The sequence below is a fragment of the Molothrus ater genome, unplaced genomic scaffold (assembly GCF_012460135.2).
Source record: "Molothrus ater isolate BHLD 08-10-18 breed brown headed cowbird unplaced genomic scaffold, BPBGC_Mater_1.1 matUn_MA217, whole genome shotgun sequence".
Lineage (NCBI taxonomy): Eukaryota > Metazoa > Chordata > Aves > Passeriformes > Icteridae > Molothrus > Molothrus ater.
Window position 1 is genome coordinate 65,639 of NW_023416740.1, and position 16,715 is coordinate 82,353.

At 42.9% G+C, this 16,715-nt stretch overlaps 1 long non-coding RNA gene across 1 annotated transcript; it reads right to left on the reverse strand.

Annotated features, from left to right (window-relative positions):
• Positions 1-480: 480 nt before the first annotated feature.
• On the reverse strand, positions 481-804 carry LOC129047128 (uncharacterized). Its single transcript, XR_008509108.1, has 3 exons — positions 767-804; positions 628-671; positions 481-526 (listed from the first exon to the last, which is right to left on the reverse strand). It is a non-coding gene; the product is annotated as an uncharacterized LOC129047128 (long non-coding RNA).
• Positions 805-16,715: the final 15,911 nt, after the last annotated feature.

Genomic DNA, 16,715 nt, shown 5'->3' on the forward strand with positions numbered 1-16,715 from the left:
CTGCCCGGCAAAGGCTCTGGCGAGGCTGAGGGGAAACCCTCTCCCTTTACTTCCAGAGAGCCCGCCCCCCTACAGACCTGTCCCCTAAGCTGACATCTGATGGCCTCCTGTGAGAGTAAAGGTTTTTACCCTTCTCCCAGCCACTGGCCCCCGACACTTAGCTTTTGGAAGAGGAGCGGACAAAATCCATCCACGGTCGGACGTGGACGTTGAGATGCTCTCCGTGTGTGCTTCGGTGCTGCCGTTTCCAAGCTTTGGCTACGAGCCTCCTCAGGGTACCTAAGACAAAACAGAAAACCTGACTATTGCCCTCAAAAACAGTAATCCCCGGGACTCCTCCGCACCACTGCCCTGGCTCACCTCAAATCTTGATTTGACTCCAGAGGGTGCCCAGAAGAGACCTGCAAAGAGAAAAGGGACACGCTTAGCATGCTGCTGTGTAACGCTCACCTAGGAGTCAGCCTGCCTAAACTCCGACTCACCTGCCCTCCTCTGTTCCTTGGCGTGCCTAGGGCAGCGACAGCACCTGCAAAGAAACAAAGCAGAAAAGCATGCTGAGATACTGTGAAAACACAACCTCCCAAATCTGACAAGGATGCCACACCGATACCTTAAGCTCTCACCCACCTGGCATAGGCATGCTCGGCCAGGAGAGATGGCAAGTGGACCACCTAAAATAAAAAAAGACAAGTGGAGATGCTTAGAGCTGCACCAAAACCGAGACCTCAGCAATAACAACTGCTTCTGTATGCTATTCAATGCTCACCTCGCCCACTCGGCCTTGACTGCTGCTCTCAGCCTTGAGTACCTAAAAAGACAGACAAAGAACACTGCTGTAACAGCCACCATTTATGCTTCCTCTGCAGAGACAAACAGTGACTGACCTGCTCAGGGCAATCCCCTCACCTGGGATGGGGGGCTCTGCCCTGGATTTTATCCTTCTGCATCTGAAAGAAAGTTAGGACAAGAGTCAAACTGTTGCAGGATAATTTAAGAGCTCCAGATAGCCTGTGTCCATCTACAAATACCACCTAGAGTCCAACTACAGCCCACATTACAAACTTCAAGTCCCCAGGACTTCTCCTATTGCACCAGGCTATGCGGCAGGACAGAGCAGCTCCGGCACAAATGTGTGCAGACACCCGTGACACAGGACAGGACGTGACAGACAACGGGGACACAACACGGACAGAAATCTCGAGACAAGAAGCATGACTGCAAGGAGCACAAGGACAGAAAATTAGATGACTGAGGTAAGACCGATGGCGAGCTGATGAGGCTCAGAGAAACCTGGAGGAACAAGATGCTAAACTGAATGATTTAGTCCAAAAACTGCAAAGATGGATGCCCGAGAATCCTACGGCCAGGAGCCTCTACCTGCCCTCACGTTCTTTCGAGTCCTAGTCCGCCATAATGGATCCTGGCGGGGCAGAGCTGTCCATACAGCTCAGAACAAGACCTGAAAAGACATCCGACCGGATGCTTCTAAAGAGACAAGAGAGTCTGATGCCTGTCTGAGATCCCAAGTCAAAAGTTCTATGGCCTGGGTTCCAGGCCAAGAAATGCAGAGATCGCAGATGCTAACAATGATGCCAGGGTGTCTGACAGGCCCCTCAAAGGCCTAAGGTAAAGGACATGACATATGCAAACAACACATAACACACAAAAGACAAGTGACACGATACACACCGGGACTGCTCTGCCCTGCGCACCTCAGCACTGTGATCAAAAGTCAGGCTTTGCTTTTATGGGGCCTAAGGGGCCGCTTCATGGCCACCGCCACCTCCGAAGTGGACTGAAAAACCCCTCCCAGTAATTCCCAAACCAGCACCCTGCTTTCATCCCCTCTGTGGGTCGTGGCCCTCTACTTATCTCTCGCACAGCTGGGGATGCCGGTCTCAGGTGTGAAGAAAGGCCACCTCGTCAGCTGGGAAGGTCCTGCTGGCACCGGGCTGGTGTCTCTCAGACAGCTGTATTAAAGAAAACCAAACATCAGTGCCCGATCTCGGCAGCCCCTCGGCCAAAACCCCACAAGTCTGCCACTCACCCTTCTCCTAAGAACGCTCAGCTGCTCGGGCCGCACGCTTCGGGCACGCTCGGAGACCGAGGCCGTCGTCACAGGGGGTGCCTGGGTTAAGAGGAGATGAGGTGATTTGGCATGGCTGAAACCTGAGTGGACCCTCGCTCCTCCTCCCTACTTCCCCGACTCACCGCAACTCCTTGGCAGCTGCTGAAGGCCACCTGGATGGCACCTTGAAATAGAAGAGTTCTGGGCTTCATCACCAGGTCCTGTAAAGCATCCACAGGGCTCACACGGGCAGGGAACCCGGTGCATCGGCCGGCTGGTGATGGGGGCTTGGCAGGCTCCGAGTGGATTGCCTAAATCACAAAAATGAGAATGGAAGCTTAGAGCAGCACCAGAAACTGAGACCTGAGCAATAACAGCTACTTCTCTCCACTGCTCACCTTGACTGCTGGTACCCAGATTTACTTCCTAAAAAGAAAGACAAAGAACAGAGCTGTAACAGAGTCACCACATACACTTCTGCTGAAGAGACAAATGGTGCCTCACCTGCTCGGGGGAAACCACTCACCCGGGATGGGGCCCTCTGGCACACATTTAATCCATCTGAATCTGAAAAAAAAGTTAGGACAAGAGTCAAACTGTTGCAGGATAACTTAAGAGCTCCAGATATCCTGTGTCCATCTACAAATCCCACCTAGAGTCCAACTACACCCCACATTACAAACTTCAAGTCCCCGGGACTTCTCCTATTGCACCAGGCTATGCGGCAGGGCAGAGCAGCTCCGGCACAAATGTGTGTGCGCACACCCGTGACACAGGACAGGACGTGACAGACAACGGGGACACGACACGGACAGAAAGCTCCTGGCAAGGAAAATGGCTGTGAGGACTGAGAGAATGCAAAAGGAGATGACCGAGGGGAGACCGATGGTGAGCTGATGAGGCTCAGAGAAACCTGGAGGAAGAAGATACTAACTGAATGATTTAGTCCAAGAACTGCAAAGATGGATGCCCAAGAATCCTATGGCCAGAAGCCTCTACCTGCCCTCATATTCTTTCAAGTCCTAGTCCGCCATAATGGATCCTGGCGGGGCAGAGCTTTCCATACAGCTCAGAACAAGACCTGAAAAGACATCCGACCGGATGCTTCTAAAGAGACAAGAGAGTCTGATGCCTGTCTGAGCTCCTGAATCCAAAGGTCTATGGCATTGGTGCCAGGCCTAAGAATGCAGAGATCACAGATGCTAACAATGATGCCAGGGTTTCTGACAGGCCCCTCAAAGGCCTAAGGTAAAGGACATGACATATCCAAACACACATAATACACAAAAGACAAGTGACACGATACACACCGGGACTGCTCTGCCCTGCGCACCTCAGCACTGTGATCACAAGTCAGGCTTTCCTTTTATGGGGCCTAAGGGGCCACTTCATGGACACCCCCATCTCCAAAGGAGACTCAAAAATCCCTCCCGGTGGGTCCCTTCCCTGCACCCCGCTTTCATCCCCTCTGTGGGTTGTACGCCTCTACTTATCTCTCAGACATCTGGGGATGCAGGTCTGTGTCAGGTGCAACAGAAGGCTGCCTCAACATCTGGGAAGTTCCTGCTGGCACTGTTGTTCAACAACTTCCTGTTGTTTCTTAGTCAGCTACATGAAAGAAATGCAAATATTAATGCATGATCAATGCAGCACACTGGCCAAAACCCAACAATTCTGCCACTCACCGTTCTCCTAAGAATGCCCGGCTCCTGGGGCCGCACCCTTCGGCCGCCCTCCGAGGCCGATGCCGTTGTCACGGGGTAAGCCCGGGGTAAGAGGAGACGAGGTGATGTGGAATTGCTGAAACCTGAGCAGAGCCTAGCTTCGCCTCCCTACTTCCCCGACTCACCGCGACTCCTCATCCAGTGCCCAAGGCTACCCTGGTGACACTTTTAAATAGAAAAGGCAGAGGCTTCGTCGACGAGTCCCGTGAGTCCTCCGCAGGGCTCGGGAGAGCGGCGCACCCAGTGCGTAGGCCGGTGGGTGACAGGGGCTCGGCATACTCCGAGTCGATTGCCTAAAGCACAGAAACAGGAATGGATACTTAGAGTTGCACTGGAAAGTGAGACTGGAGCATTAACAACAAGGTGAGCTACTCAATGCTCACCTTGCCCACCTCATCTTGACTGCTGATATCCAGCTTTACTTCCTAAAAAGAAAAAGAACAGAGCTGCAACAGAGTCACACTTTACACTCCCCCTGCAGAGACAAACGGTGACTGACCTGCTCGGGGGAACCTCCTCACTCGGGATGGGTGGATGGATTTTGCCCTGGATTTTATCCTTCTGCATCTGAAAGAAAGTGAGGACAAAAGTCAAAGGCCTGCGGGATAACTTCACAGCTCCAAACATCTTCTGTCTATCTAGGAATATCATCTAGAGTCTGGCAACGCCCCACAAACTGCAAGTCCCTGGGACTTGTCCTCTTGCGGCAGGCTATGCGGCAGGGCAGAGCAGCTCCGGCACAAATATGTGCGGACACCCGTGACACGGAACGTGACAAACAGGGGGATGATAAACACAACACATTATGCTTGTGGTGAGGGTCTCGAGGGGAAAAGGCAAAAGGGACCCCAAAGACACACTAGGTAACACGGTACGCCGGACAACACGACGGGGACCGGAACTGTTCTGCACTGCCCGCCTGAAAGCTGCCATCAAAAGTAGAACCTCTCCCTTCAGCTGTCCTAAGAGGCCCCTTGGAGGAGATTGCTTTTCCCTCTGCTAATTTTTAAATCTGTCCCAGGAACTCCAAACCCACTGCTCTCCCATTGTCCCATCTCCAGGCTGTGACTCTGACTTATCTTTTGGATGACCGGTGATGAGGATCCACGTTGCACCTGAAATGAGTCTGCCTCGGAGGGCCCCGTGATCGCCTGTTAGCCTCTCGGTCAGCTACAATAAAGAAAAACAAAACCAAAGTATGAGTACAGAGTTATGTGGGCCAAATCCCAGCAAGTCAGCTACTTGCCCTCTCCTGAGTGTGCCTGGCTCCTTCAGGCTCCAGCTTCATCCTGATTCCAAGGCTGTGGCCATTATTGTGAGTGGCACCTGGGTTAGAAAAAGGCAAAGTTAAATGGCATTCCTGTGAGTGCAGTGGATAACCTTGTGTGCTGCAAGACGTGTGAATGCCTCTGCCATGCTTCTGAAAAGCCTTGGGGTGGGGGGGCCTCAAATAAACACCCTTTCTCACCCTGCTGCCTTCAAAATCACCCCCCCAACAATAACTCCTAACCGGATACCTGCTCACCCTCCCTCTCCTAGTCACAATCCTCAACTCACCTGAAGCCTCACTCTCAAACATCATCTTGGACACTGGGCAGATGCCTCTTGGGACACGATGAATCTGCTGAAAAAAGTGTTGTAGCTGACACAACCTGGAGTCTCTGGAAGCTGCACTTCTCCTAAAAAAAATACAAAACAATATAAGAACAAAACTAGAAATTACAAATGCACTTTACCACCCCTAAACACAAAACCCAAAATTGTGAACTTAAATACTCGCTGTATTCCAGGCTGTTTTCTTCACAGTATCTTCAAAGCCTCTGTTGCTTTAGATGCCCAGAAACACCTGCTGAAAACAAGCTGTGATAAGCTGAAAGAGCTTCTTCGCTGAAATGAGAGGAGAGCTCTTATCCCAGCACCTCCCAGAGGGGGAATGAAGGCCCTGGGCAAAGGCTGGGGTTAATATACCCCTGATGGTGCCCGCCTCTCGTTCCCGTGGCACCTGGGAAAAGGGAGGGGGTGAATCCCACCGGGTATAAAAACCCTCAGAGCAGCTGCTGCTGTTTGGCTCCTCTGACTCTAGTTCAAGGGGAGTAAAGGGCTTGTTATAGAAGAAAACTCTTCTGAAAAATAACAGCACTTTCTTTTTTTGCAACAACTACTTGGAGTTAATGGGCAGAAAACTGGTAAGAAATAAAAGTTTCTGTTTAGGCAGCATATCTAGATAAATTGGGTGATTTGCTGTTAACTTACATAATTATTCCTTAGTGGCTACTAAGTAGTACTTCATATATGACTATGCTGGGTGGAAAAGAATGCTTATGATATGAATAGTCAAAGTCTCCTTGGGACCTCTAATTAGGTCTATCAACATTATAAGTAAAAATAAGATAAATAAAAGCTTCCCAGGCAGTGTAAGGGTTAAGTGCATGCCAGGTGCCAGGCTCACCCTGCTCTGAGATACTTGGTCCTATGGCACAGAAAGAAGGGCCGTGAAATGCAGTTTTAAACCCTTAAAATGCTGAAAAAGGCAGAGCTTCCTTCCAGTGAACCCCTTAAACAGAGGCAATGGGGCAGTTACCTCTACTGAAACGAAGACAATAGCAAATAAATAGTTTCTGCCCTTTAATTTATTCTCCTTAATACTGGGAAAAGAGGGATTTTCCTCACTTTAGATCTCTCCAGTGATGAAAAAAAGAGGGATTTTTTCCTCAGTTCAAACTCTTATGGAGAGATAGCTGGGCTTCTCCCTCAATTTAGGCGTGAGGACAACAAAAAGGGGGTGGCTGCCCTTAATTCAAATCCATAAGAAACATTTCCAAGATTTTCCCCTTCTACTTAAACAGGAAAATAATAGAAAATAAGGACTCCCTGTCAATTAACACCCCGAACAGCATAGAAAAGGCAGGGATTCTTTCAACTGAGACCATTAAAATTGCAGGGGAAGCAGACTTCCTCCCAGTTTGAACACAAAAAATAAAGGAAAAGGATGCTTTTTCCCTTTTTTCTAAACCCTTTTTCTCCTAATAACCCCTCTCCTTTCTGGGAGTGCTGTGGAGGGTCTGGGGGCTCTGGGGAGGGACTGGCACAGTAAAAGGGGAAAGTTGAAAGCCCTCTCCTGGAACCCCACATGCTGCCTGGCCCGCTCAGATGCTGCCCCTTGGCAAAAGGGCTCTTCCCTTGGCATTTTCTCAAAGTGTTGCTCCGTGCCCGGGTGGGTCCGGCTGCTCCCTAGTCCGTGCTGGATGCTCCGCCCGTAGTTCCTGGAGGGACCCTTGGGATGCCCCTGTTACCCTGTGTTTCCTCCGACCCTGACCATAATCTTCCAAATATGCTAAAGACTCATAAAATGGCTTTGAAAAAGCCCCAACAATACCCTAAGTAGTCCCAGAAATGTCCCTTCCAAAATCCCCTAAATACCTGTAAAAGTCCTGGAAAAAAAGCCTCACAAAGACATGCTCAGTCTCCGAACTCTACCGCGTGCTGTCTAGCCCACAGATGTCATCCCTACCTTACTGCAGTGGGTCCGTTGTCCTCTGAGGGTTCTGTCATTGTGCTGCTGTGTGAGGGTTGCTGTCTGGTCCCGCTGTTAGGGTTGCTGCGTTGTGCTGCTGTTGGGGGAAAAGGCTGTTTTTAGGGGGGCTGCTTAGGCTGAGGCTAGGGCTGGGGTGAGGGGTGGTACAGCTGTACCCTGTACCCCTGATCTCCACTGGACTGTCCAGCCCTCAAGCCCTCTCCCTTTACCCCTCAACCGGTCCCTCTGCCCCCCAGCCCTCAGCTCCTTTGCGTCACCCTTGACCCCTCTCCTTTGCCCCTCAGCCCCCAGCTTCTCTGTGTCACCCTACAGCTGCCCCTGCCACCCTCAGCATCTCTGTGCGTCACCCGCTGTCCCCTCTCCCTGTTCCTCCCTCAGCTCCCAGCCTCTGTCACCCTCAAGCCCCCACAGTGCCCCTCAAGCTGCCCCTCAGCCTCCATGTGTTGTGCCATGAAAAACCCTAAAAAAACCTAAAAATTCCCTGAAAAACTCCTAATCTTCAAAATGTCCTAAAAACCCCATGAAAACCTAAAAACAGCCTCAGAATGCTGTTAGAATACACTGGAAATACCCTACTTTTAAAAAACCCCTAAAAATCCCCAAAGAACCTTTAGAAATCCGTAAATATACCCTAAATAGTCCAAAAAGAGCTCTAAAAGTACCCCAAAAATCCTTAAAATGCCCTGATAAGACCCTAAAAAAGCCTAAAAATTCCCTCAAAAACCCTAAAAATACCCAAGCCCTAAAAAGTCCTCCACATCCCCTCAATAGTCCTAAAAAAGCCCCAAGAACACACAAAGCCCCCCCCAAACAATTCTTAAAAGTACTAAGAAAGCCCTTAAAATACCCTAACAAAATCTTTTAAAAGCCCTGAAAAAGCCCTAAAAGTATCCTAAATGTTCCCAGAAATTTCCTGGAAAACTCCTCCAAAAAAGCCCTAAAATATCCTTTGAAAGCCATGAGAAAAACCCTAAAAAAAACCCTAAAAAACTGCTCAGCCCCCAACTCCTACCTGTCACTCTCTAGACCACAAACATCATTGCTACCTTTTTATTAGGGTTGCTGCCTGCAGCTGCTGGGAGACTTCTGGGGCTGTCCCAGCATTGGGGTTATTGCCTTGTGCTGCTGTTGGGGAAAACTGGGGTCCTAGGGGTGCTCTTTAGGGTTACCTTGGGGTTGGGTTGAGGGCTGCTGCACCTGTACCCTAACCCTACCTGGTACCCTGTGTCCTTTGTACTCCTAACCCTCGGTGTGAGCTCTCCATCTGTCAAGCCTCCCCCTCCTTGCCCCTCAGCCCGCAATGTCTGCGTGCCACTCCGAGACCTCTGACATTGTCCCTTGGCCCCCTGGCCTCCACCGTGCACTCTCCGCCTGGTTAGGGGTGGTGTGAGGGCTGGTTTACCTGTCACCCTCAAGCAGCCCCCACTTTGCCCCTCAAGGCATCTGCTCCCCCTCACCTTTTTCTTGTCGCCCTCAAGTTCCCCACTCCCAGCATCTCTGTGCCACCCTGGAGCCCCCCAGTTGCTCCTAACGCCCCCTTCTGCCTCTCAGCTCCCCCCATCCTCTGTGTCACTCTCCAGCCCCCTCCCCTCAGCCCGCAGCCCCTTGTGACACCCTGCAGCCCACAGACGTTGTCCCTGCCTGTCTCGCCTGGGTGTTGTCCTGCTGCGAGAGCTGCGCCGTCCTCCGAGGGTTCGGGCTCCTGCGTGCTGCTGGAGGGGACTCACGGGTGGGCGGTGGGTGAAGTAATGGATGGAGCGGGAGGTGTGGTGGGACGGGTTAAGGGCGGAGTGAGGGATGGAGCAAGGGCGGGCTGGAAAATAGAGTAGGGTTAGGGGCGGAGAAGGGGACGCAGCAGCAGGGGGCTGAGGTGGGGAGGTGAGTGTTAGGAGGAAGCGTAACTCCGTAACTCCGAGACCGAGTCTGCGGCCAACGAAAACTCTGAGTGACCTGGGAGTGCCGAACGTCTTCGGCAAACTGATGTAAGGAAACTGGGGTGATGAGTTTTGTTTCCCTTGGAAAAGGGATGGCATTTGTGTCCCTGGGTCTGCACCCTGCCCAGGACCTTTGATCTCGAGTGGGCTGCCACCTCCTAAAATTCCAAACATCGCAGGTGAGACAGGGGGTTGGAAATTTTACTTGAGGTAGAAACCAATTTTGGATTTAGCTGAAGTCTGCTGGTGAAACTTCTGTAGTCTGTTAATCGGTGTGCTAGCAAAAAGGCCTGCAGAGAGAACAAAGGAAGTTCGAGGCTACTGCTGGAAAAAGAGAATCTGGGTTACGACCGAGTGCACGGCCTCGTCCCTGTGTGAGTAAAAGTTTGAGGTTTTGCCGGCAGCGTCGCCGAGTGCTGAGGGGTCCCCTGGTCGATAGGGCAACTTGGGAGGGTTTGCTTCAGGCTTTGCTTGTGAAAGGTGTGAGAAAAGCAAGCAGCTGTGAAGCACATGAGCCCCCTCTTGTCTGTTGAAGTGTTGCATAAATCAAAGATAAACCTCAAGGTCCCTTCCCACCCAAACCATTCCGTGATTCTTTGCCCTGGAGGTGAGGGTGCACCTGGCACCGCATTTCTCTTCACAGAGAAAAGCAAGGCACAATTCTTCCCAAGAATATTTCTGGGATTCACATTCTCTGAACCTCAGAGGAAGGAAAAACAATTCTTATCTCATTTGCTGTGCCTGTGTTTGTGCTGAAGTAGAATGCAGCGTGGAGATTGTTCACCCAAAGTGATGGTGTTTTGTTTCCTTGGCCTGTCAGGGCCAAGTGTGTATGTGTGTCGGGACTGTTGGGTGACAGTCATGAGTTGTGTGCGGTGTGTGTGGGGTTGAGTACTTGGCAGATTCGGTTTAGATGTAATGTAATATAGTATGATAAAACAATTAATTAGCCTTCTGATAAGGCAGAATGCAGATGGGAAATATTTGCACATATGATATTAAAGGACACGTGAACCACCTTTCTGTGAGACAAAGACACGAGACTTGGCCCATCCCTAACTTAGGACAGAGCTAAAAAATAATAGATAAAATAATTTTTAACCTATTTTTGAAGAACTCTCTAAAACTAATGGCAGATGATATAGCTATTTTATCTGGCAAGCTTCCGTGCAAAGTTTCCTGCTGATGCTGGCTCGGACGGATGGAGATTTGGGAGGAGGGGGAAGAACAAAGTGCCACGGGGCTTTATTGGATGAGCCTTGAAAGGTTTCTGCAAGTTTCTATTGCAAGGTTGATGAACCTTGTGTTTGTTAACTTCAGTTTTGCTCAGTGTTTTAACCCTGCTTTATCTCCTGTGGTCCAGATGACACATTCACACATCTTTAGAAAATTAGTGGGATGCTCTTCAAACAACATGTGACTTTGCACCAGTGACGGCAGAAACTTGATGCTTTTACCTCAATCTATAGTTTTTCAATATTCCTATAGAAAGTGCTTTTCTGTGAAATGTCTACTTTGGTTAGGGAAGAGAGAGGGCAAAAGGGACCCAAGGCTGCCCCCAGGGTCCCCATGCCCCTGGCTGCCCTCCCCTGCTCCGGCCCTGCAGCGAAGTGGCAGCACGGCATTGACAGCAAGGCCGTGAAAAGAGCGGGAGGGGTGCTAGCACTAAAAGATAAAATCAAAGCAGAGATTGCTGACTCTCCAAACCTCACAAAGTGGGTTGTTGTTCTTAAGTAAGAAGGTTTTTGGTTTTTTCTTTTGTGTGTTTTGTTTGCTGTTAAAAAGAAGTTTTTTTGTTTTTGTTTTTGTTTTTTCCTGAAGAATGGGTTTGTAAGGCTAAAACAATTAAATGCTGCCCAAAAAGTAAAAAGCAATAGATGTGATACATCTCGTGTTAAAATTGGTCTAGCTTTTCTTATTTAACTAACTGTAACTCACAGAAAGAAGAATTTGCCTCTGCAGCTATTAGCACAGCTGGATAGAAGAAGAAGAGGCTGCTGTGGAAAAAACTTTTAGCTAAACCCAGCAAGTTTGGAAGAAAAGTGAATGGTAAAAGTTAATGGAGTATTGTCTTTCTTTTATTACTATGCTATTAAGAAGTCCTTTCCAGGTACTACTGAAGCAACAATCAGAATCACAGAAAGAGGGTGAATTCATGCCAGCAGAATCAAAGGACTATCACATTTAAACCGGGTGATACCAAACTGACTTTCCAATGGGGACTGAGTGGTAATAGTTTGGGAAAAGCCAAATGATCCAAGAAATGTACAAAGAATAACACTGAATTCAGAAGTAAGACAATGCTTATACCACTGGTTTCAAGCACTGCCTGAATAAAACATCTCCTTAGGGGAGGAATACTCCAGATAGAAGGATCAAGACTGTTTTTGTGTTCTGACCTTAGCCTGAGAATTGTACAGGGGAGAAGGGAAATTACCATTTCCATCAGTAAACTTTATTTGATTCATTCCAATACTGGACATGCTAGCTGGGTTATAAGTAAATGCTTGAATTGTGAGAATAATTAGTATTGTAGTTCACAAAATTTATGCTTTTATTGCAAAAAGTGTTAAAGTAATAACTTAGCTTTGTGGATGGGAATTATTAGTGCCTGGTGAATGAGAGATACCTGAAGAACCGTAAGAGACCGCAGTTAAAGGGTGTCCAAACCAATTTGCCTGGAAATTAGTTAAGAGAAAGTGACAAGGAAATAGAGGGCAAGTGCAGATTGGCCTCTGTATTTCGCCACCGAGAAGATCAAATACACCTGCTGTGGGTTGCAACCTCACAGGCCTGGGAGGTGGGAGTATAAGCCATACTGGACCTCTGTTATTCCTGTTTCTGGCACTCATTTGTTCTCTTTCCCCTTTCGGGATACCAGCAAGATTGTGTCACAAATGCTGCAGAAAGCATCACGTGGAAAGAAACCAAAGTTCCTCTTTAATTACACACACCTACGTCAACAGCCACTGTTATAACACATCCAAATTAAGAACCTGTAAGCAAAATGGAGTAAATTATTGGATTACAAGAAACTTAGGAAAAAGTGGTAATATATTTGGAATTGAATGTCCAAAAGGAGAGAGATGGATTTGTTTTACATTTAATCTTGAAGATACGGTTCGAGATTTGGTAAAAAAACAAATAATAAAGGAAAAGGTAAAACCAGCACAGCAACTTAACTCTGTATTGACCCCAAATTATCTATTGAGTCGTATTACAAGACTCCAAGCAGTTATAGAAATGATAGCAAATGGAGCTGCCCAGGCATTGGAGTTAATACCAAGTCAGCTAAGCCAAACAAAAACTGTAGTGTATCAGAATAGGTTGGCTTTACACTATTTATTGGCCAAAGAAGGGGGTGTTTTTTGGAAAGTTTAATATATCAAATTGTAGAAAATTGATGAGCACAGAAAAGTCATTCTAAAAAAAGCAAAAGAAATCAAAGAAGAAAAAAATACATATGTATATAATAACCGAGGTACCGGTCCAAAAATTAGAAAACAATGTTAAAACCTAGCTGGTAGGTAATGTATTAGAAGAAATTAAGATCTTTCATTTTATGTGTTGCAACTATTTTTATATTTCTTCCTTGTGTAATCCCCTGTTTTATTTTGCCCGCATAGTCCAGAAGGTGCAAGTAGATAAGAAATATTGCTCAAGCCAAAGGATTTACAAAGAATAAGAGTGGGGATTGTGAAAAATGCGTGTATTTTATGATTGGCTTTTTGGAAATATTAAAACGAATATTATATGTGTTGTGTTAGAAAGTAATGCTGTATTAATTCTCTTAAGTAGTGTGTTAAGTATAGGTTACAAAAACTGTTAAAATAGAAACGATGCTATGTAAGATACTTTTTTTAAAGAAAGGACTTGCAGCGAGATAGCGGCCACAGGACACCTGGATCTTTCAGAGAAAAAGAATTTATTGCCCTCTTATCAGAAGAAACAAACTTGTTCCCGCCTCCAAAGCGCTGTTAGGATTAGAAGGAAGAAGTGGATGATGACCAGACAGAATCCTGTGTTTGAATGGAATTTATGCACCACGTATGAAGTGTATGACTATGCAACAGGCTATTGCTTTTAAGGGTTAATCCTTTGTTAACAGGGGTCCTTTTTCGGGCTCATGCTGCCCAGAAAAAGGTACCCCGATGTCCATAACTCTTTGTTTTTGTTGTCTCATATTGTCCTAATTCAAATTGTCCAAATTATTATTACTCTAATTGTATGACTATTTTTATAACCATTTTATTATTATTAAACTTTCAAAAATTTTAAAAGCAAGTGATTGGCGTTTTTCACACCAGTCTGTTAGGTGAAAATTATCAAAAGATTTTTGTGAGTTTTCTAATTTTGGCATTAATGCTGGCAAATTTTCAGGGTTTACTATCTCATTTTGGGTCGAGAAATCTGTCCCAAACACTGAAGGGACTCTGGAGCTATTTGGGAACAGTTCTTTTTCGAAATTCTTTGGTATTGGGATCAAAGGGCTGGCATTTGCAGGGGCAAAATAATTCTCTGTCCTGTATTTATTAAAGCAGCTGTCATATTCCAGCCTCCTCTTCCTCCTCCTCGCACGGTTTGTGTGCATGGATGTGGCTGTGCAGACAAATCGTTACACAAAGTAGTCCCACTGGGTGCTAGGAGTGTGGAAGGCAGCGGAGCTACGGAAACGGGGCTGCGGCTGCGGCCGTGGAAGGGAATGCCGGGACGTCCGTGGTTGCAGGAGGCGGCGGAGCCGTGCCATCCAGCAGCTCTGAAGCGGGAGGGTGCGGTGGGGAAGGCGCAGCTCGGCCCGCCATGCAGCGGCGGCGGCAGGAGAGGGGAAGCGACCACGGGCGGCGCTGACGGGAGCCTGGGCTGGAGCGCCGCGGCGCTGGCATGGGGTGCCTTGGGTGGCTGGGGCGCCCGGGTAAAACAGTCATTAAAACACCCTAAAAATTATTGAAAAAGCCCTAAAGGTATCCTAAACATTTCCAGAGAATTCCTAAAAAACTCCTGCAAAAAAAAACATGAAATATCCCTAAAAATCCCTGAAAAATCACCTGAAAGACCCTAAAAAACAGTTTAACCCCTACCTGTAACACTGTGGCCTCCAAACACCATCTCTACCTATTAATCGGGGTAACTGCAAGACCCTCAAACACCACCACAATCACCAGCTTGAGCTGGTCTGGGCAGCACCAAATAAAATAAAAAAAAAAGCTTTAAAAATAGAAAAATTAAAAATAAAAATTAAATAAAAAATAAAATAAAAAAATAAAATAAATGCTTTAAAACTGGGAAAATAAAAAAAATAGAAAATTTAAAAAATAAAAAGATTTAAAAACAGAAAAATTAAAACTAAAAATTAAAAAAAAATTTAAAAAATAAAAGAAATGCTTTAAAAATAGAAAAATTAAAACTAAAAATGAAATAAAAATGAAATTAAAAAAATTAAAAAATGTTTTAAAAATAAAAAAATCAAAACTAAAAATTAAATAAAAAATAAAATTAAAAAAATAAAATAAAAGCTTTAAAAATAGAAAAAGCAAAAAAAAAATTAAAAAATAAAATTAAAAAGATAAAATAGTTTAAAAATAAAAAATTAAAACTAAAAATGAAATATAAAATAAAATTAAAAAATAAAAAAAAGCTTTAAAAATAGAAAAATTTTTAAAAATTAAATAAAAAATAAAAAAAATCTTTAAAACCAGAAAGATCAAAAATAAAAATTAAATAAAAAATAATAAAAAAAATGCTTTAAAAATAAAAAAATCAAAACTAAATACAAAAGAAAAATAACAAGAAGAAATAAATAGTTTAAAAATAAAAAAATTAAAACTAAAAATGAAATAAAAAATAAAATTAAAAAATAAAAAAAAGCTTTAAAGATCGAAAAATTTAAAAAAATTAAATAAAAAATAAGAAAATCTTTAAAAACAGAAAGATCAAAAATAAAAATTAAATAAAAAATAATAAAAAAATGCTTTAAAAATAAAAAAATCAAAACTAAAAATTAAATAAAAAAGAAAATTAAAAAAATAAAATAAATAGTTTAAAAATAAAAATTAAAACTAAAAATGAAATAAAAAATAAAATTAAAAAATAAAATAAATGTTTAAAAATAAAAAAATTAAAACTAAAAATTAAAAAAAAATTTAAAAAGCTTTAAAAATAGAAAGATCAAAAATAAAAATTAAATTTAAAAAAAATGCCTTAAAAATGAAAAAATCAAAACTAAAAATTAAATAAAAAATAAAATTAAAAAAATAAAATAAATGCTTTAAAAATAGAAAAAGCAAAACATATAAATGAAAGAAAATATAAAATTAAAAAAATAAAATAAATAGTTTAAAAATAAAAAATTAAAACTAAAAATGAAATAAAAAATTAAATAAAAAAATTTTAAAAAGCTTTAAAAATAGAAAGATCAAAAATTAAAATTATCTAAAAAATTTTAAAAAGCTTTAAAAATAAAAAAATCAAAACTAAAAATTAAATAAATAATAAATTTTTTTTAAAAGCTTTAAAAATAGAAAAAAGCAAAAAATAAAAATGAAATAAAAAATAAAATTAAAAAATAAATGATTTAAAAATAAAAAAATTAAAACAAAAAATGAAATAAAAAATAAAATTAAAAGATAAAATAAAAAGCTTTAAAAATAGAAAAATCAAAAATAAAAACTAAATAAAAAATCAAAAATAAAATAAATGCTTTAAAAATAAAACAATCAAATCTAAAAATAAATAAAAACTAAAAAAATAAAATAAATGCTTTAAAAATAGATAAAGCAAAAATAAATATGAAATAAAAAATAAAATTTAAAAAATAAAATAAATAGTTTATAAATAAAAAATGAAAACTAAAAACTCAAAAATAAAATTAAAAAATAAATGCTTTAAAAAAAATAAAACAAAAATTAAATTAAAAAAATTTAAAAATAAAATAAAAAGCTTTAAAAATAGATAAATCAAAAATAAAAATTAAATCAAAAATAATAAGAAAAAAAGCTTTAAAAATAAAGACCTCAAAACTAAAAATTAAGAAAAAAATAAAAATAGAAAAAAATTTTAAATGCTTTAAAAATATAAAAATTTAAACTAAAAACTAAAAAAAAGGAAAATTAAAAAATAAAATAAATGCTTAAAAATAGAAAAATTAAAACTAAAAAAAAAGATAAAAAAAGCTTTAAAAATAGGAAAATTTAAAAAAATTAAAAATTAAATTTAAAAAAAATTAATTAAAAATAATTAAAAAACCAAATAAAATCCGTAAAGTACTGTAAAGTACCGTAAAAGTTCCATAAAAGGTAGTGTCGTAAAGCGCGACTGTCGAAAAAACGCACCTTTTACGACAGTCGCGCTTTACTGCGCCTTTTGCGGCAGTCGAGCTTTACGGCAGTTTTACGACGTTTATGGAAATTTTACGGCACTTTACAGAAATTTAGCATTTTTATTTTGTTTTTCATGTA